This window comes from Mustelus asterias, unplaced genomic scaffold, assembly GCF_964213995.1.
Source record: "Mustelus asterias unplaced genomic scaffold, sMusAst1.hap1.1 HAP1_SCAFFOLD_784, whole genome shotgun sequence".
Taxonomy (NCBI): domain Eukaryota; kingdom Metazoa; phylum Chordata; class Chondrichthyes; order Carcharhiniformes; family Triakidae; genus Mustelus; species Mustelus asterias.
The window spans coordinates 36,426-57,245 of NW_027590731.1; the positions used below are offsets into that span (position 1 = coordinate 36,426).

The 20,820-nt window shown below is 44.4% G+C and overlaps 3 non-coding genes across 3 annotated transcripts; 2 read left to right on the plus strand and 1 right to left on the minus strand.

Annotated features, from left to right (window-relative positions):
- Positions 1 to 357: 357 nt before the first annotated feature.
- On the minus strand, positions 358 to 430 carry trnat-ugu (transfer RNA threonine (anticodon UGU)). The gene has a single exon. It is a non-coding gene; the product is annotated as a tRNA-Thr (tRNA).
- Positions 431 to 4,362: 3,932 nt separating this feature from the next.
- Positions 4,363 to 4,435, plus strand: trnak-cuu (transfer RNA lysine (anticodon CUU)). The gene has a single exon. It is a non-coding gene; the product is annotated as a tRNA-Lys (tRNA).
- Positions 4,436 to 10,131: 5,696 nt separating this feature from the next.
- Positions 10,132 to 10,203, plus strand: trnac-gca (transfer RNA cysteine (anticodon GCA)). Its single transcript has one exon. It is a non-coding gene; the product is annotated as a tRNA-Cys (tRNA).
- Positions 10,204 to 20,820: the final 10,617 nt, after the last annotated feature.

The following is a 20,820-nucleotide window of genomic DNA, read 5'->3' on the forward strand; positions in this document are numbered from 1 at the left end:
AATATTCAACATGTGGTCTCAACAAAACTCTGTACAACTGCAGCAACACCTCGTTATACTTGGACTCCAGTCTGCCGTCAATAAAGACTAAAATGCAAGTTTCCTTCCAATCATTGCCTGCACCTACATGCCAGCTTTATGCATTCCTTGTACAAATGCATCTATTCTATTCTCAATATCGACACTAACCTATTTTAGCTCTTCAAAAATGTCCTGCTCTTTCGATTTTTTTACGAAGAAGGACATATCTTTTCGCTTTCCAAAACCACACCCGATCTGAACCTCGACTTATCTCTTGTTTGACTTTTAGACTCTCTTCCCTTTTCCTACAGCTTCTATCAGCTAAACTTTGCCCGTCGGCTCCAGCGAGAATTGAACTCACGACCCCTGGTTTACAAGACCAGTGCTCTAACCACTGAGCTATGGAGCCAAACGCTGCAAGGAGCTGCCACTAAGTGCAGCATTATCCGTGGATTGAGGACCAGGATGGGGTTCGAGGACGGAGATTTTTGATGAATGTGGAAATGTCTGAGGTGGAGAGCCGGAAGTTAAAAGACAGAAGTTGAAAGTGACATGATTTGACATGTGTATTGTGTATGTACTTGACATGTATGTTGTGTGTGACATGTGGTTCTTCTTCAGAGTTTATCGTTAATGTAACATCTCTGATTTTTCCAGCTCTGATACAAGTTCATCCAGCTGGAAGATTTAGCTTGTTGTTCCCTTCACGGACGCTGTTTTTATTGAATGAAGAAATGAACAAAAATTTATTCACTCCGAGACTGGGAATCGAAACCGCGTCACGGCGCCGACGCTGATCACTAGACACTCAGTGACGCTGATGTGACAAATATGGAGTGAGTTGATCATCTCTGCACCCATTGCTTCATTTCCAATAACTTTCAATTAAAAAAAAGTCACAATGAGGAATGACGGGAAGCGCACATGATAGGATTTGAACCTCAGTTAGAAAATCCCAATCCATCCCCTGGGCCGGGACTGCAGTCTCAATGTTTGCAATCCTGCTGTTTATTTCGACAGACAGCCATTCAACCGGTGTTCCCGTTTATATTCTCCATCGGAGCAGCTCCACTCCTCCCAGCTTTGACAAAGGGTCATCTGGTCTCTAAATGTCAGCTTTCTTCACTCCTTACAGATGCTGCCAGACCTGGTGAGATTTTCCAGCATTTTCTCTTTTTGTTTCCGATTCCAGAATCCACGATAATTTGCTCCAGTCCTTCCACAATCGTTCCTTTACCTCAACACCTGTTCACATTGCTCTGTCGCTCCTCTTTCTTCATGCCAAAAACGACACGGCACAAACTCTTGCATTCAATCTGAAATGCTGGACTTCAACTGCAGGGACCAAAACTCAAACCCATTCTGGCAGTGGCTGCAGTCGAACAGAACAACTCCGTAGAGACTGGACCTTCAGCCACTGGCTTAGATTACTCGGCTACGTTACCACGTAAGCAGCTGTGTCCTTTACTGGTATCGTTATTGAAATTAGCAGCAATGGAGCTGCGACAGTCCATCAGTCGGCTTGAGCCTGCTCCTTTACTGAATCAATTGATCCTGAACTCTGTAACAAGCAGGAATCACATCCAGTCAGAAACAGAATGAGCTGCAGTGAAGGACCACATCATTTAAACTGCCCTTAACCTTGTCTGGTTCCCACTATCCTGCCAGAAATGACAAGAAAAAACCTCCTGTTGAATTTGCTCAGTCTTCACTTCAGGACACGAGGCGAGATTGTGTTTTATATGTTCCACCAGGCAATAACTGACATCTGTTTTTACGGTTTGGATGAGAGCAACAAATGTCCATTACCTGACCACCAATCTAAACAGCAGTGAAAGTGTCAAACTCTGACCACCAGACCAGCTGCTTGTAGCCTGTTTTACAACTTGCTTTACACACACTGCATGTGTTGCTTTATTTTTCGCGCCAGGCCAGACTACATTCACCACAAGCAAGTCTCTGTTGCAATATGGAACCTTCTGTTTCCATCCCAGTGATACATTCAATCAGTGACAACATACAACAGACATTCCACTTACAGTTATTAATTCCACTTCCGACTGTTTGAAACGAGAGAGAACCTTTTCCAAATATTTTCGTTGCAGAGTGAGGGAAAAGTTGAATAATTCAGTGTGAATGCCAAAATCTGACCTTTTTACCATCCAGATGTTACCTAACATCACCAACTCAATTGTCAGCGCTTTGCAGCCTATCACTATCTTTCTGCTACTGTGTTTGTTCTTGACCTGTTGCACATGTGACGTTTCCAGCTGTGATGTAGACTTGCAAAACTCACTCGGCTGATATTAGTAGATCTACTTTCGATCAGATAGTAAATCACGTTATTTTTCAATAGTTTGCTGACAGCTATAAATAATCGTTCTCTCAGCGGGAATTGAAAACAAACAACACTGGGGAGTACTGAATACAACCCACTGGACTCCCAGGGCCACGGGTGAACTGTGTTTTTCAAAATGACTTACCATATATCCCTTAATGTGCCCAGTTTGGGTGGAACATAAGTGACTGCTTCATCTAATGACAACACCAATTGTGCTTGCTGGGACATGAAATCGACAGTGAGGTCAAATAGTCCCACAAGATGCTGAAGTGATCGTGGTATATAAAATTCTAAATAGGATTGAAGAAAGTGAAATCTTTTTCTTATGCGCAATCGGGAACACCATGTCAAATGTATATGTTGAGAGGTGGTAGATTTAAAACTGAGATGAGGAGCTTCTCACTGAGGGTCGTGAATTTGTGGAATGCATTGCAGTATAGCACGGTTGAGTCTGAATCATTAAATGATTTCAAGAAAGAGACAGATATATTCCTGATAATTAAAGGGATGAGGGGATATTGGAACAGGTAGGGAGGTGGATTTGAGAACAGGGAGAGATCAGTCATGAACTGATTGCATGATGGTTCAGGCTCGAAGCGCTGAATTTGCCCACTTCTGCTCCTAATTCTATGTTCCTAAGTGTAAATTTCAATTTTTCAAACCCACCAACTCATCAATGTGGCTCCAATGTAATCTACATACATTACATCCACAGGTTTCCCCTTCATCCACACCACAACTGAGTCCTGTAAGGGGCTGAGGAATGGCCCCACTCTGTGGTTTAATTACTTTAAATTTCTTTGTTTCCCTCATTTAATCTCTCCTGATTTACACCCGGCAAGAGGCCTCAAACCCTCCTGTTATGCGGCTGGATAACACTTGTTTAAAACTTCCTACATTTCTAAAAATTCCCAGTTGTTCCCAATGAAAGGTTATGGAGCTAAAATATCAGATTTGTTTTCCTGTGCACACAAGCTGTCTGGCTTTCTGAGTTTTTCCAGCATTTTCACCTTTCACTGCAGAAGTCTGAGCAGCTTTGGATGTCAATGGAAATATTTTCATTGAACAACATCCTCAGCAGCGGCTCGTTGGACGAGGGGCATGACTCGGGCCTGGGGAGTAAGCATCTACAAACGTGTGAGCGTTCTCGGGTTCACATGCCGGACTCGATCCCTCAATCAGCTGTTGTTTCGTATTGGACAAGTCATAGGTTTTATAAATGTATTTTCAGTGCAAACGTTGGGATTAGTTTACGTGGGATTTGGTTTGAGAACCTGAGCACACAGTGCAGGCAATCTATCAACACAACACTCACACAAGAAAATCAAGACATTAAAAGGTGAATATGCTTGTGGCCATTCACTTTATCTCTGTTCACCAGTTTAGAGGACCCCATGTTTGTTGGTAGAGACAGCTGGCTGTGTGATTATTGTTATTCATTCGTGGGTTGTGGATGTCTACCCCACTCGCTATTTCTGTTTTTCATTGTCTCTATATCTTTCCCTCAGACTCACTGACGATGTTTTTATTACGTTGACATCTTTTGCTCCTTGCTCTGTCCATTATTTCGCTGTCTGTGTGTAACCGAGGTTCACTGGATTGATTTCTGCGTTTCTCTTGCGAGGAGAGAATCAGTGGGATTAGTCTGTTCGCTCTGGAGTTAAGAATAATCAGAGGTGATCTTATTGAAAAGTCTGAAGCTGGGAAACAGTTTGACAGTGCAAATGTTGGGTTCCCTCCACCCCGGCTAAATTATTAAGAACAAAGAAAAATAAGGAGAATGATGTAAGAGGAGTTTGGAATATTTGGGAGAGGTGAAGCTAAGAATTGGAAGATGTGAATAATGTAATTAATGATTCAGAGGAATGGATAGGAAATTTGGGGATTCTGTCGGTGGATTCATTGTAAACTTTGAAATCAGAACATGCTGAAGACACCAGATGGAAAACCCGTATTTGTCTCCATGCATTTTAGGTTATGGAAATGATTTGACTGCATGTGCCCGGATAGCTCAGTCGGTAGAGCATGAGACTCTTAATCTTAGGGTCGTGGGTTCGAGCTCCACGTTGGGCAGCACTGTTTTTAAACTTTGCCTCATTCCTGGGTGAATTCCAGATCTCCGTTCCTCCAGAAGTGTCACCGCTCAAACTGAATCTTTCTCCTTTCTGCGTTGTTAATCTCACAGTTGTGGGTTTCTGACTGAAAACTGCCTCCAGTTCACTGGAAGGCGGGGAGTTTAGCCCTGAACTCAGCGAGAGGTTTTGATCTCATTTATTATGAGATTTAAACCCAGATCAGCGAGATTGTGTCAGTGGGAACAATAATCAGCTTCACTGTAATTCAATCACTCCAGCCTTCCATCCGATCAAAAGACCGCTTGTTCTTTCCTCCTCTTCCTCTCTATTTCCCTTGACTCTGTACTTGTTTAGAACATAGAACATAGAACAGTACAGCACAGAACAGGCCCTTCGGCCCACGATGTTGTGCCGAGCTTTATCTGAAAGCAAGATCAAGCTCTCCCACTCCCTATCATCCTGGTGTGCTCCATGTGCCTATCCAATAACCGCTTAAATGTTACTAAAGTGTCTGACTCCACTATCACTGCAGGCAGTCCATTCCACACCCTAACCACTCTCTGCGTAAAGAACCTACCTCTGATATCCTTCCTATATCTCCCACCACGAACCCTATAGTTATGCCCCCTTGTAATAGCTCCATCCACCCGAGGAAATAGTCTTTGAACATTCACTCTATCTATCCCCTTCATCATTTTATAAACCTCTATTAAGTCTCCCCTCAGTCTCCTCCGCTCCAGAGAGAACAGCCCTAGCTCCCTCAACCTTTCCTCATAAGACCTACCCTCCAAACCAGGCAGCATACTGGTAAATCTCCTCTGCACTCTTCCCAGCACTTCCACATCCTTCTTATAGTGAGGTGACCAGAACTGCACACAATATTCCAAATGTGGTCTCACCAAGGTCCTGTACAGTTGCAGCATAACCCCACGGCTCTTAAACTCCAATCCCCTGTTAATAAAAGCTAACACACTATAGGCCTTCTTCACAGCTCTCTCCAATTGAGTGGCAACCTTTCGAGATCTGTGGATATGAACCCTAAGATCTCTCTGTTCCTCCACAGTCTTCAGAACCCTACCTTTGACCCTGTAATCCACATTTAAATTAGGCCTCCCAAAATGAATCACCTCACATTTATCAGAGTTAAACTCCATTTTCCATTTTTTAGCCCAACTTTGTACCCTATCTATGTCTCTTTGCAGTCTACAACAGCCCTCCACCTCATCCACTACTCCACCAATCTTGGTGTCATCAGCAAATTTACTGATCCACCCTTCAGCCCCCTCCTCTAAGTCATTAATAAAAATCACAAAGAGCAGAGGACCAAGCACTGATCCCTGCGGCACTCCGCTAGCAACCTGCCTCCAATCCGAAAATTTTCCATCCACCACCACCCTCTGTCTTCGATCAGACAGCCAGTTACCTATCCAATTGGCTAACTTCCCCTCTATCCCACACCTCCTCACTTTCATCATAAGCCGACCATGGGGGACTTTACCAAACGCCTTTCTAAAATCCATGTATATGACATCAACTGCCCTACCTTCATCAACACACTTAGTTACCTCCTCAAAAAATTCTATCAAATTTGTGAGGCACGACTTGCCCTTCACGAATCTGTGCTGACTATCCCGGATTAATCCGCATCTTTCTAAATGGTCGTAAATCCCATCTCTAAGGACCTTTTCCATCAATTTACCAACCACCGAAGTAAGACTAACCGGTCTATAATTACCAGGGTCATTTCTATTCCCTTTCTTAAACAGAGGAACAACATTCGTCATTCTCCAGTCCTCTGGCACCATCCCCGTGGACAGCGAGGACCCAAAGATCAAAGCCAAAGGCTCTGCAATTTCATCCCTTGCCTCCCAAAGAATGCTAGGATACATTTCATCAGGCCCAGGGGACTTATCGACCTTCAGTTCATTCAAAACTGCCAGGACATCCTCCGTCCGAACATCTATTTCCTCCAGCCTATTAGCCTGTAACACCTTCTCTTCCTCAAAAACATGGCCCCTCTCCTTGGTGAACACTGAAGAAAAGTATTCATTCATCACCTCGCCTATCTCTACTGACTCCATACACAAGTTCCCACTACTGTCCTTGACCGGCCCTAACCTCACCCTGGTCATTCTTTTATTCCTCACATAAGAGTTAAAAGCCTTGGGGTTTTCCTTGATCCGACCCGCCAAGGACTTCTCGTGTTCCCTCCTAGCTCTCCTAAGCCCCTTTTTCAGCTCATTCCTTGCTAACTTGTAACCCTCAATCGAGCCATCTGAACCTTGTTTCCTCATCCCTACATAAGCTTCCCTCTTCCTTTTCACAAGACATTTTACCTCTTTCGTGAACCATGGTTCCCTCACTCGGCCATTTCCTCCCTGCCTGACAGGGACATACCTATCAAGGACATCCAGTATTTGTTCCTTGAAAAAGTTCCACTTTTCATTAGTTCCTTTCTCTGACAGTTTCTGTTCCCAACGTATGCCCCCTAATTCTTGCCTAATCGCATCATAATTCCCTCTCCCCCAATTGTAAACCTTGCCCTGCCGTACGGCCCTATCCCTCTCCATTGCAATAACAAAAGACACCGAATTGTGGTCACTATCTCCAAAGTGCTCTCCCACAACCAAATCTAACACTTGGCCCGGTTCATTTCCCAGTACCAAATCCAATGTGGCCTCACCTCCTGGCGGCCTATCCACATATTGTATCAGGAAACCCTCCTGCACACATTGCACAAAAACTGCCCCATCCGAACTATTTGACCTACAAAGGTTCCAATCAATATTTGGAAAGTTAAAGTCCCCCATGACAACTACCCTGTGACCCCCACACATATCCATAATCTGCTTAGCAATTTCTTCCTCCACATCTCTATTACTATTTGGGGGCCTATAGTAAACTCCTAACAACGTGACCGCTCCTTTCCTATTTCTAACCTCAGCCCATATTACCTCAGTGTTCAGATCCCCCTCGAAGTGCCTTTCCGCAGCCGTTAAACTATCCTTGATTAACAATGCCACTCCTCCACCTCTTTTACCAGCTTCCCTACACTTAGTGAAACATCGATACCCCGGAACGTCCAACAACCATTCCTGTCCTTGTTCTCCCCACGTCTCCGCAATGGCCACAACATCGTAGTCCCAAGTACCAATCCACGCCCCAAGTTCATCTACCTTGTTCCGGATGCTTCTTGCATTGAAGTAGACACACTTGAACCCACCTGCCTGTCTACCGGTACCCACCCTTGACCCTGATACCTTCCCCAATACCTCACCACCCTCACTGACTTCTGGACTAAGCCATTAAATCACTACTTTTTTCCAGTTAGGGTCAAAGGTCAGCAACCTGAATCATTCATTCTCTTTCCCTCTCCACAGAAGCTGTTGAAGCCAATGAGTGCTTCCAACATTTTCTATTTTGAGGTGGGATTCGCACCAACTACAATTCCTAGTTTTGGATCACAGTGGTTCACTTTTCTCTGACTGAATCTTACCTGTTTGAACAGTTGAAAAGCTGAGGTTTTAAATAATAAGACAGCAGAATATGTCACCCTGTTTGATATGAAATGAAACAAAATGACATTTAATCATTTCTTAAAATGCTGCGAATGCAATATATATTCCATTGTCAATGCCAGCAGTTGTTGTCCATCCCTATTTCCCTCTGAACTGAGTATTTTGCTGGGCCATTTCTGAGGGCAGTTTAGTGTCTATCACATTGCCTTTCCTCTGGAGTCCCATGGAGGCCAGAAAGGAGAAGGATGGCAGATTTCCTTCTGCAAGATGTGTTTTCATGACAATCAGAAAACAAAGCTTCATTACTGAGACTAGCTTTCACTTCCGTTTCAGTTCTAGGCTGCGGTGGGTTCGTGACCTGTGAGCCTGGGCCACAGGATTCATACTCCACTCATTTTACCACTATGTCACCATCTTCCCGGAAGAGTGTAAGTTTAAATCCTTCACATGGAATCAAACCACTTAATTTCACTTTGAAAACAAACATTTAAAGCAGTGTACTGTTGAAATCAGTGTCGTACACTCAGGATACCGGGGAATTGACGAGATATCTATTGCTTTCATTCAAAGACAGAAAAATGTGGTGAATCCTCAGCGTGAGTGATGAAGGAGCTGTGCTCCGAAAGCTCGTGATTTCAAACAAACCTGTTGCACTTTAACCTGGTGTTGTGCGAATTCTTACCGGGTACTGAAGGGCATTTCATTTACAATTCGCAAAAAGATTATTTTTATAAAATTAACAGCTTTCAGCAAATCGCACCGCAATCACATTGCAGACGGTGCAGTGAGTTACTCTCCTGGCCTCATTGCATCAGCCCCAGAGGACGATTTCTCAAGAACACAAAAAACTCAGCGATAAAGGGGTCGGTGGCTTCATTCATCAGGGATCACCCTAGAGCACGTGACCTTTCTCCCAAATCACACACGCCCACAATTGCTCAATAATGCTCAGATCACCTCAATTTCCGTGTTGGTTTCGTTGATAGAATTTGTTGCTTTCACTGCAATGGTCTGGGTTCGATCCCCGGTCAAGGAATGATGATTCATTGCTCTCATGCAACACATGAATTAAGGAGAGTGGGTATTACTTCCTGGTCGAAAACAGGAGCGATACTTGTGGCAGGTTGAACAGGAAGAAGGAAAAATCTACCCCATTTCACAATCCTGTCAATTACCCACAACAATTCATATTTACATTCGGAAGTCTTACAACACCAGGTCTATTTGAAGTCAGGAACTTTCGGGGCGCTGATAAAATGAAGCAAATTGATTTTATTATCGGAGCAAATGAACCTGTTGGACTTTAACATGATGCTGTGAGACTTCTTATTGTGCCCTCCCCAGTCCAACGCCGGTATCCCGACATCATATTTACATTGCAATTGCTGGTACCAACTGTCAGAATGAGTGAGTTACCTTCTACTGCATTAAATTTCACTGTAGCTCACCACATTCAAAGAGTAATGTTTGTTTTAAACCTTATTGTGGTAAATCTGTTGAAAAACTTCAGCTATCACTGCTCTGCTTTCATCACACTGGAAGCTAATGTGAAAAGATGAATAATTTCAAAGCTGAACAACGTGCACAAGACTGGAAGGAAAATGCGACTGTGAATAATTGGCACTGTGCATATTCCTGTATTCAGTCTATGGGAGAACCAGGAGAATGAAATCCTGGTGGTCCAGTGCTTAGGATTTGGCGCTTTCAGGGTCAAATATCGGCTTCGATATGCCAGGATTTAAAGTTTTTGACAATCCATTTAACAAACCTGAGTTGTTTCCTGATCGAAAACAGATCTGTCAGAAGCAGTGGAGTTAGATCTATATTTGTGTCCGAATTGGAAATGTCACATGGGCAACAGTTCAAGAACAAACACAGATTGTGAAGGACAGTGATAGGCTGCAAAGCGCAGCCAATAGAGATGGGGATACAAGTTCAAATCTGCATGACAAATGGGGTTGATTTTATCGGTTAGATTGACACAAACATCTCCTAGACCTGGATCCAAATCTCAGCCAAATCACAAGAAAACATCTCGCTAACTGAAACGCTGAGCTCTCCGACTTCACTCAGAAACCAGTAACTCTGAGACAAAGCGTGATGCAGTCTGACCACTGGAACCCCCTCCATCACTTAATAAGACTATGCTGGATCCCGAGCATCAGTTCACAGCTGAGGGGGTGTAGCTCAGTGGTAGAGCATTTGACTGCAGATCAAACGGCCCTCGGCTCAAATCCGAGTGCCCCCTTCCTTGTCTAATTGTTGCCTTAATTTCAATTCTGACTGTGTTTCTTTGGCTGCAAAGCGCATTATGACGTCCACCAACCGGGAAAGGCGTCGCATAAATACAATTAGAACATAGAACAGTACAGCACAGAACAGGCCCTTCGGCCCACGATCTTGTGCCGAGCTTTATCTGAAACCAAGATCAAGCTATCCCACTCCCTATCATCCTGGTGTGCTCCATGTGCCTATCCAATAACCGCTTAAATGTTCCTAAAGTGTCTGACTCCACTATCATTGCAGGCAGTCCATTCCATACCCCAACCACTCTCTGCGTAAAGAACCTACCTCTGATATCCGTCCTGTATCTCCCACCACGAACCCTATAGTTATGCCCCCTTGTAATAACTCCATCCACCCGAGGAAATAGTCTTTGAACGTTCACTCTATCTATCCCCTTCATCATTTTATACACCTCTATTAGGTCTCCCCTCAGCCTCCTCCGCTCCAGAGAGAACAGCCCTAGCTCCCTCAACCTTTCCTCATATGACCTACCGTCCAAACCAGGCAGCATCCTGGTAAATCTCCTCTGCACTCTTTCCAGCGCTTCCACATCCTTCTTATAGTGAGGTGACCAGAACTGCACACAATATTCCAAATGTGGTCTCACCAAGGTCCTGTACAGTTGCAGCATAACCCCACGGCTCTTAAACTCCAACCCCCTGTTAATAAAAGCTAACACACTATAGGCCTTCTTCACAGCTCTATCCACTTGACTGGCAACCTTTAGAGATCTGTGGATATGGACCCCAAGATCTCTCTGTTCCTCCACAGTCTTCAGAACCCTACCTTTGACCCTGTAATCCACATTTAAATTTGTCCTACCAAAATGAATCACCTCACATTTATCAGGGTTAAACTCCATTTGCCATTTTTCAGCCCAGCTTTGCATCCTATCTATGTCTCTTTGCAGCCTACAACAGTCCTCCACCTCATCCACTACTCCACCAATCTTGGTGTCATCAGCAAATTTACTGATCCACCCTTCAGCCCCCTCCTCTAAGTCATTAATAAAAATCACAAAGAGCAGAGGACCAAGCACTGATCCCTGCGGCACACCGCTAGCAACTTGCCTCCAATCCGAAAATTTTCCATCGACCACCACCCTCTGTCTTCAGTCAGACAGCCAGTTACCTATCCAATCGGCCAACTTTCCCTCTATCCCACACCTCCTCACTTTCATCATAAGCCGACCATGGGGGACCTTATCAAACGCCTTACTGAAATCCATGTATATGACATCAACTGCCCTACCTTCATCAACACACTTAGTTACCTCCTTAATAAATTCTATCAAATTTGTGAGGCACGACTTGCCCTTCACGAATCCGTGCTGACTATCGCGGATTAATCCGCATCTTTCTAAATGGTCGTAAATCCCATCCGTAAGGACCCTTTCCATCAATTTACCAACCACCGAAGTAAGACTAACCGGTCTATAATTACCAGGGTCATTTCTATTCCCTTTCTTAAACAGAGGAACAACATTCGCCATTCTCCAGTCCTCTGGCACCATCCCCGTGGACAGCGAGGACCCAAAGATCAACGCCAAAGGCTCTGCAATCTCATCCCTTGCCTCCCAAAGTATCCTAGGATACATTTCATCAGGCCCAGGGGACTTATCGACCTTCAGTTTATTCAAAACTGCCAAGACATCCTCCCTCCGAACATCTATTTCCTCCAGCCTATTAGCCTGTAACACCTTCTCTTCCTCAAAAACATGGCCCCTCTCCTTGGTGAACACTGAAGAAAAGTATTCATTCATCACCTCGCCTATCTCTACTGACTCCATACACAAGTTCCCACTACTGTCCTTGACCGGCCCTAACCTCACCCTGGTCATTCTTTTATTCCTCACATAACAGTAAAAAGCCTTGGGGTTTTCCTTGATCCGACCCGCCAAGGACTTCTCATGTCCCCTCCGAGCTCTCCTCAGCCCCTTTTTCAGCTCATTCCTTGCTAACTTGTAACCCTCAATCGAGCCATCTGAACCTTGTTTCCTCATCCCTACATAAGCTTCCCTCTTCCTTTTCACAAGACATTCCACCTCTTTTGTGAACCATGGTTCCCTCACTCGGCCATTTCCTCCCTGCCTGACAGGGACATACCTATCAAGGACATCCAGTATTTGTTCCTTGAAAAAGTTCCACTTTTCATTAGTTCCTTTCTCTGACAGTTTCTGTTCCCAACGTATGCCCCCTAATTCTTGCCTAATCGCATCATAATTACCCCTCCCCCAATTGTAAACCTTGCCCTGCCGTACGGCCCTATCCCTCTCCATTGCAATAACAAAAGACACCGAATTGTGGTCACTATCTCCAAATTGCTCTCCCACAACCAAATCTAACACTTGGCCCGGTTCATTTCCCAGTACCAAATCCAATGTGGCCTCACCTCTAGTCGGCCCATCCACATATTGTGTCAGGAAACCCTCCCGCACACACTGCACAAAAACTGCCCCATCCAAACTATTTGACCTACAAAGGTTCCAATCAATATTTGGAAAGTTAAAGTCCCCCATGACAACTACCCTGTGACCCCCACACATATCCATAATCTGCTTAGCAATTTCTTCCTCCACATCTCTATTACTATTTGGGGGCCTATAGTAAACTCCTAGCAACGTGACCGCTCCTTTCCTATTTCTAACTTCAGCCCATATTACCTCAGTGTGCAGATCCCCCTCGAAGTGCCTTTCCGCAGCCGTTAAACTATCCTTGATTAACAATGCCACTCCTCCACCTCTTTTACCAGCTTCCCTACACTTAGTGAAACATCTATACCCCGGAACGTCCAACAACCATTCCTGTCCTTGTTCTACCCACGTCTCCGTAATGGCCACAACATCGTAGTCCCAAGTACCAATCCACGCCCCAAGTTCATCTACCTTGTTCCGGATGCTCCTTGCATTGAAGTAGACACACTTCAACCCACCTTCCTGTCTACCAGTACCCACCCTTGACCCTGATACCTTCCCCAATATCTCACCACCCTCACTGACTTCTGGACTACAACTCCCTTTCCCACTCCCCTGACAAATTAGTTTAAACCCCCCTGAAGAGCCGTAACAAATTTCCCTCCGAGGATATTGGTGCCCCTCTGGTTCAGGTGCACCCCGTCCTGTTTGTACAGGTCCCACCTTCCCCAGAACGTGTTCCAATTATCCACGTATCTGAAACCCTGCCTCCTACACCATCCCTGCAACCACATATTTAACTGCACTCTCTCCCTGTTCCTCAACTCGCTATCACGTGGTACCAGCAACGTACCAGAGATGACCACATGTTTCGTCTTGGCTCTCAGCTTCCAGCCCAGCTCCAGAAATTCCTGCTTTAAATCCCCGTCCCTTCTCTTACCTATGTCATTGGTACCAATGTGCACCACGACTTGTGACTGTTTCCCCTCCCCCTTCAGAATCTGGAAAACACGGTCTGAGACATCACGGACCTTGGCATCCGGTAGGCAACATACCATCCGTGAGTCTCTTTTGCTGCCACAGAACCTCCTATCTATCCCTCTAACTAACGAGTCCCCAATAACTATCGCCCTCCCGCTCTCCCCCTTACCCTCCCGAGCCACAGAGACGGACACAGTGCTGGAGATCCTCTCACTGCGGCTCCCCACTGGTATGTCATCCCCCTCAACCGTATCCAAAGCGGAATACTTGTTGCTAAGGGGAACGACCACCGGGGATCCCTGCACGGACTGCTTCCTCCCAGCCCCTCTCACCGTCACCCATCTGTTTTCAATCCTCGGAGTAACTGTATTCCTAAAGCTTGTGTCTATGGCCATCTCTGCGTCCCTAATGATCCTAAGTTCATCCAACTCCAGCTCCAGTTCCCTCACACGGTTTTGGAGGAGCTGCAGATGGGTGCACTTCCCACAGGTGTAATCAGTAGGGACACTGTCGTCGTCCCTCACCTCAAACATAGTGCAAGAGGAACATTGCACTGCCTGCACACCCATCCCCTCTAGATACCTTGCCAGTACCAGGTAGAAAGTGCAAAAATGAATTCAACTCACCCCTGCTCGCCCTTTCAGCCTAAGCCCTGTGAGCCAAAGTCTTATAGCTCACACTCTGCTTCCCACACACTCCACTGCCCGCTCCCGACGCTGCCCGCTGTATACTGCAGCCTACCTTTTATACTTCACGCGCTTAAAAATCCCTTCCCAGACTCCTTTGCTGCCCACTTCTAGTTTTCACTTTAAACTTGAAAAACTGCTGTTCAAGTAAAGGCCAAAAAAATACACACACTAGCTGACTAATTAAATAAATAAACAATTCAATTAATCTCTCACCAGCACTGCTGCCTTCAATCACCCCTCTCAGCTTGCTCCAGTGGATCAATGAGGGGGAACCTCCCAGGTAACTGACTTTTAAAGTTAAAATAAAAACCCTTCCCAGACTCCTTTGCTGCCCACTTCTAGTTTTCACTTTAAACTTGAAAAACAACTACCCTGTGCCCCCCACACATATCCATAATCTGCTTAGCAATTTCTTCCTCCACATCTCTATTACTATTTGGGGGCCTATAGTAAACTCCTAACAACGTGACCGCTCCTTTCCTATTTCTAACCTCAGCCCATATTACCTCAGTGTGCAGATCCCCCTCGAAGTGCCTTTCCGCAGCCGTTAAACTATCTTTGATTAACAATGCCACTCCTCCACCTCTTTTATCAGCTTCCCTACACTTAGTGAAACATCTATACCCCGGAACGTCCAACAACCATTCCTGTCCTTGTTCTACCCACGTCGCCGTAATGGCCACAACATCGTAGTCCCAAGTACCAATCCACGCCCCAAGTTCATCTACCTTGTTCCGGATGCTCCTTGCATTGAAGTAGACACACTTCAACCCACCTTCCTGTCTACCGGTACCGACCCTTGACCCTGATACCTTCCCCAATACCTCACCACCCTCACTGACTTCTGGACTACAACTCCTTTTCCCACTCCCCTGACAAATTAGTTTAAACCCCCCTGAAGAGCCGTAACAAATTTCCCTCCTAGGATATTGGTGCCCCTCTGGTTCAGGTGCACCCCGTCCTGTTTGTACAGATCCCACCTTCCCCAGAATGTGTTCCAATGATCCACGTATCTGAATCCCTCCCTCCTACACCATCCCTGCAACCACATGTTTAACTGCACTCTCTCCCTGTTCCACAACTCGCTATCACGTGGCACCGGCAACGTACCAGAGATGACCACATGTTTTGTCTTGGCTCTCAGCTTCCAGCCCAGCTCCAGAAATTCCTGCTTTAAATCCCCGTCCCTTCTCTTACCTATGTCATTGGTACCAATGTGTACCACGACTTGTGACTGTTTCCCCTCCCCCTTCAGAATCCAGAAAACACGGTCTGAGACGTCACGGACCTTCGCATCCGGTAGGCAACATTCCATCCGTGAGTCTCTTTTGCTGCCACAGAACCTCCTATCTATCCCTCTAACTAACGAGTCCCCAATAACTATTGCCCTCCCGCTCTGCCCCTTACCCTCCCGAGCCACAGAGACGGACACAGTGCTGGAGATCCTCTCACTGCCGCTCATCACTGGTATGTCATCCCCCTCAACCGTATCCAAAGCGGAATACTTGTTGCTAAGGGGAACGACCACCGGGGATCCCTGCACGGACTGCTTCCTCCCAGCCCCTTTCACCGTCACCCATCTGTTTTCATTCCTCGGAGTAACTGTATCCCTAAAGCTTCTGTCTATTGCCACCTCTGCGTCCCTAATGATCCTAAGTTCATCCAACTCCAGCTCCAGTTCCCTAACACGATTTTGGAGGAGCTGCAGATGGGTGCACTTCCCACAGGTGTAATCAGCAGGGACACTGTCGTCGTCCCTCACCTCAAACATAGTGCAAGAGGAACATAGCACTGCCTGCACACCCATCCCCTCTAGATACCTTGCCAGTACCAGGTAGAAAGTGCAGAAATGAATTTAAACTCACCTCTGCTCGCCCTTTCTACCAAAGCCCTGTGAGCCAAAGCCTTATAGCTCACACTCTGCTTCCCACGCACTCCCCTGCCCGCTCCCGACGCTGCCCGCTGTATACTGCAGCCTACCTTTTATACTTCACGCGCTTAAAAAACCCTTCCCAGACTCCTTAGCAGCCCACTTCCAGTTTTCACTTTAAACTTAAAATACTACTGCAAAAGTAAAGGCCAAAATAAAACATACACGAGCTGACTAATTAAATAAATAAACAATTCAATTAATCTCTCACCAGCACTGCTGCCTCCAATCACTCCCTCTCAGCTTGCTCCAGTGGAACAATCTCTCTCCTTCCACATCTGAGCACGTTTCTGAACACTGTATCAGATGCGAGTCCAGTGTCATTTGGAGCCTGTGCATTGCTTGTCACAGTTAAATCTGTTATTTTACTGCTCTAAGAGGTGATGTGTTTGTATCTGCTGCAGGGCCTGAATTTTCTGAGATGTCCCATTGTTTCTGAATATTTTCTCAGTTTGAGAAGCTGCATTAGATTTCGGGATAAAAGACAAATTTATTTGCAGGCTAAATAGTTCCAAATTATTGATCAACAGAATTGTACAATTTATGCTAAACTCTCGCCCACTTAAATCACATCACAGAATATCAACAGTTAAATACCACACAGAGAGACACGGTCACAATTGAAACTCAATTTCTGAAATGTCACAGTCCAGTGATAGATATCACTGAAACTATCTGAGATCTAGAGGTGGGACTGATGGTGTTTGAGTGGACAGCATCTTTCCACTTGTTATTAGTTGATAAATATGATCAACAGAATCCAGTGTCTGGAAAGAAGTAAGTCAATACTAAAAATAAATATTTTCCACCACTGAACTCAATGTCGTAATCTATTTGTTCATATATTTTTTTTAAAAACTTCAAACCAGGTTGCTGCCACAATGTCCCTAAGGTGACTTCACAGTGTATAAATTAAAGGCTTTGGGAATATATAACCTCAGATGCTAAAGTGAGAGAGACTGCCAGCAGCTCGAAGGGACACATCACTTCACACTGGAAATGCTGGATCCAGTTGAGAGAGCTGAGAAAATAATCTACCCAATCATTGCCATTATTGGTGTTCCTGGTGAGTGACTCTAACCATAGAGGTTGTGTAAATCTGTGTGTGAACGGCTCTCTGATTCTAAACTCTGAGTGAAAATGCTCCATGCTGATCTCGTGGTCACTGTTATAAAGACACCAGGTCAACGATGTAATTTACAGAAATCAAATGGCTTGAAATATCTCTGTGTTTTTAATCCTTTTCATCAACTGGCAATGAGCCTCTGTATGTTATTCACGGGCTCACGACTCAATGAAGTTAATGTATTGAGGAGTGAACTACTCAATCCTACCTATTGTAAGATTGGACCTCAGTGAAGGTGATCTCTCTGAAATAATGTTTAGTGGGAGTAAGAATGTCATATAAATTTGAATGTGGGTCACGAACCAGAATCGAATACCTGACACCAGTGAACAAATATTGCAGGGTATATTTGTCAGTATAAATTTGTACTGATTGTGGTTCTTTCACCTGAGTGGAATATCTGATCGAAGTCTCCATTAATATCTGGCACTACCTGTCCATGTAGAATTGTATTGCGTTCAGGAAAAGAATTGGAATGAAATAAGTTGGTTCAATTTTAAATACATACTATTTTAATTTGGTGAGTGAGATGTCCATTCTGTGGAGCTTGCCTCAGTCTTTTATCTTTGGAATATGTTGAAAACAGGAAGAGTTTAGCTTTGATTGATGGTCAGTGTGTGATGTGAAATTTCTTCATACCTCGGCTTTGTGTTGAAAAGAAAGAGGTTTCAGCTGGTTCCTGATATTTAAACAAACGAATTACAAACCGTGCAGTATTTAGTGATTGTCAAATATTTTGTGGTTTGTTCACATTTCCATTAATCTATAAATGAAGTCCAATGTTTTTTTTCTGGATGTTGTGGTTCTGTCTAAACTGTGTTGCTTCTGAAAGCGATTTGTGAATCTGGTCACCTGAAGCCCTAAACTCCTCGAAAGCATTCAGATACTTGATTCATATAGAGTGATTAGGAAACATATTGTTTTGATCAGAATGCAGATCCTGACACTGAGCTGTGGTGAAATTAATTTCCAATTCTAATAACCAATTTGCAAGTTAATAATTTATTATTAATATGTTATTGTATTTAGGTGTATTCTTCCACTCTGCGCATTCTCATTCTCATTTTGGATTGGTTTGTAAATTTTGAATCTATAATTTTGCTTCCTGATTCCATATTGTTGATGTAAATGGTGAAGGACAGTGATCCCAGCGCTGATCCTTGTGGAAAACCACTTCCCACCTTCCAGCAATCAGAGAAAACCCCTTTAATTCCCTGTGTTGCGTCTTTGTAGCCAGCTTCGAGTCATTCTGCTGCTGTTCCTCTAACTCCACTTGCACTGAGATTACTCATGAGCCTGTTCAGTATTAACTTACTGAAGGCATCTAGAAACGTCATGTGTCGGACATCAACATTCCTGATAATTGCTAAAATTATTCAACGAAATCTGTCAAGAATGATCTTCATTTTGGAATATGTGCTGAATGCCCTTTATCACAGCCTGTGTTACTTGACGTATTTTTTTACTCATTGGGAGTTTGTTCATTTTTTTTTAATGTTGAGGTTGTGACTGGACAACTGCTCTTTAGATTTTTAAAAATTTAGTTTCTGTTTAAACTCAAGAAAAAGCATAAACCTTCTATTGTTTTCCATTCCAGTCGGTAACTTCTGATGATCACATGCTTAAGAACGCAGACATGACAATTTTCTTTATTAGCCGATGTGTCGAAGGCAGAAGCAGGGAGGTCATGATGGAGATGTATGAAAGGCTCAGTTGTCTTCAGCGCGAATACTGTGAGGAGTTCTGGTAGCCTCACTAGACGGAGGATGTGATTGCTCCGGAAGGAATGCAAAGGAGATTCACCAGGATGTTACCTGGGCCGTAGTTTTTCTGCAGTGAAGACAGTCTGGTGAGGTGAGGGTTGCTTTCCTTAACACAGTGAACACTGAGCGTGGTCGCCACGGACGTGTACAAAAGTAAGAGGAACGTAGATCGGATAGTTGAGAAGAAACTTTATCCCCTGAGCAGATGTCTCAATGTCCAAGGTGTGTAGATTAAGGTCAGCAGCAGGAGGGTTAGCGGGGCTGTGAGGAAAATAAAATGTTCCTGTGTCATTTCAGAAATGCTGCTGGTCATCATGCACAGCAAGATCCCACAATCGCACTGCAATGTGGGAGCAGCCAGGTTTAAATCACAAGTATAGGTGTGAATTGGTGAAAAGCTAAAACACGTCATCACAGATTCACCCTCACAAAAATCGCTGTTTAACAATCCAGCCTCTTGGGAGGAACAAGGGATTGATTAAGGACAGAAAAATAGAGGAGGAAAGTAATCTACCGTGGAACATGACAACTGACTTTTTAAAAAATATCTATCGGTATGTAAAGAGAAACAGATTGACAAACTAGGAACTTTGCAGTCAGAAATGGGAGCTCCCATAAGGGGGAACAAAGTAATAGCTGAGGAATTAAATTGTACATTGCTTCGATCTTCAGAAAGGAAGACATGAATAACGTGGCAAAACTTCTGAGAGGAACACGTTTTAGAGAGAAGCTGGAGGAAATTTGAATTTGTAGAGAAATGGTTTTGGGGAAAATGATGGGTTTGAAGGTGGATCAATCTCGAGGTCCTGATAATCTTCATCCCAGAGTACTTAAGGAAGTCTTCCTGAGAATAGCATATCCAATGGTGGTTATTTTACAATTTGATTGTACTCTGGGCTGGTTCCCACGGATTGGAGGGTAGCTAATGCAAGCCCGGTATTCAGACATGGACGTAGAGAAAAAAATAGTGAACTATAGACCAGTGAGTCTAACGTCGGTGCTGGGGAAGTTGCAAGAGTCAAATTTCAAGGATTTCATAACTCGGCATTTGGAAGGCAGTGCCATAATCAGACAAAGTCAGCATGGATTTACTAAAGGGAAATCATGATTGGAATATCTTGCAATTGTTTGAGGGTGGAAATAGTAGAGTTGTCCAAGGGGAACCAGTGGATGTGGTTTATTTAGTCTTCCAGAAGGTTACTGAACGCATCATCTCCAAATTTGCAGATGGTACAAAGCTGGGTGGGAGCGTGAACTGTAAGGAGGATGCAGAGAATATTCAGCATGATTTGGACAGGCTGAGGGTGTGGTCATACGCATGGCAGATGCAGTTTAATGTGGATCAAGGTGAGGATATCGACTCTGGGAGGAATATTAGGAGGACAAGTTATTACTTGAATGGATGTAAATTGAGGGAGGTGGATACTCATCAAAACCTTGGTCTCCTCGTGCATCATTCACTGCAAGGAACCAGGCAGGTACAGTAGTCAGTAATGGAGCCAAATGGTCTGTAAGCTTTCATAGCGAGATGATTCCTATTTCGAGATAGGGACGATTTGCTGCAATTTATAGAGCATTGGTGAGTCCACACCTGGACATTTTTGTACAATTTCGGTGTACTTATCTGAGGTAGTATGTCCTTGCTATAGAGGAAGTACAGCGACGGTTTACCGAGCT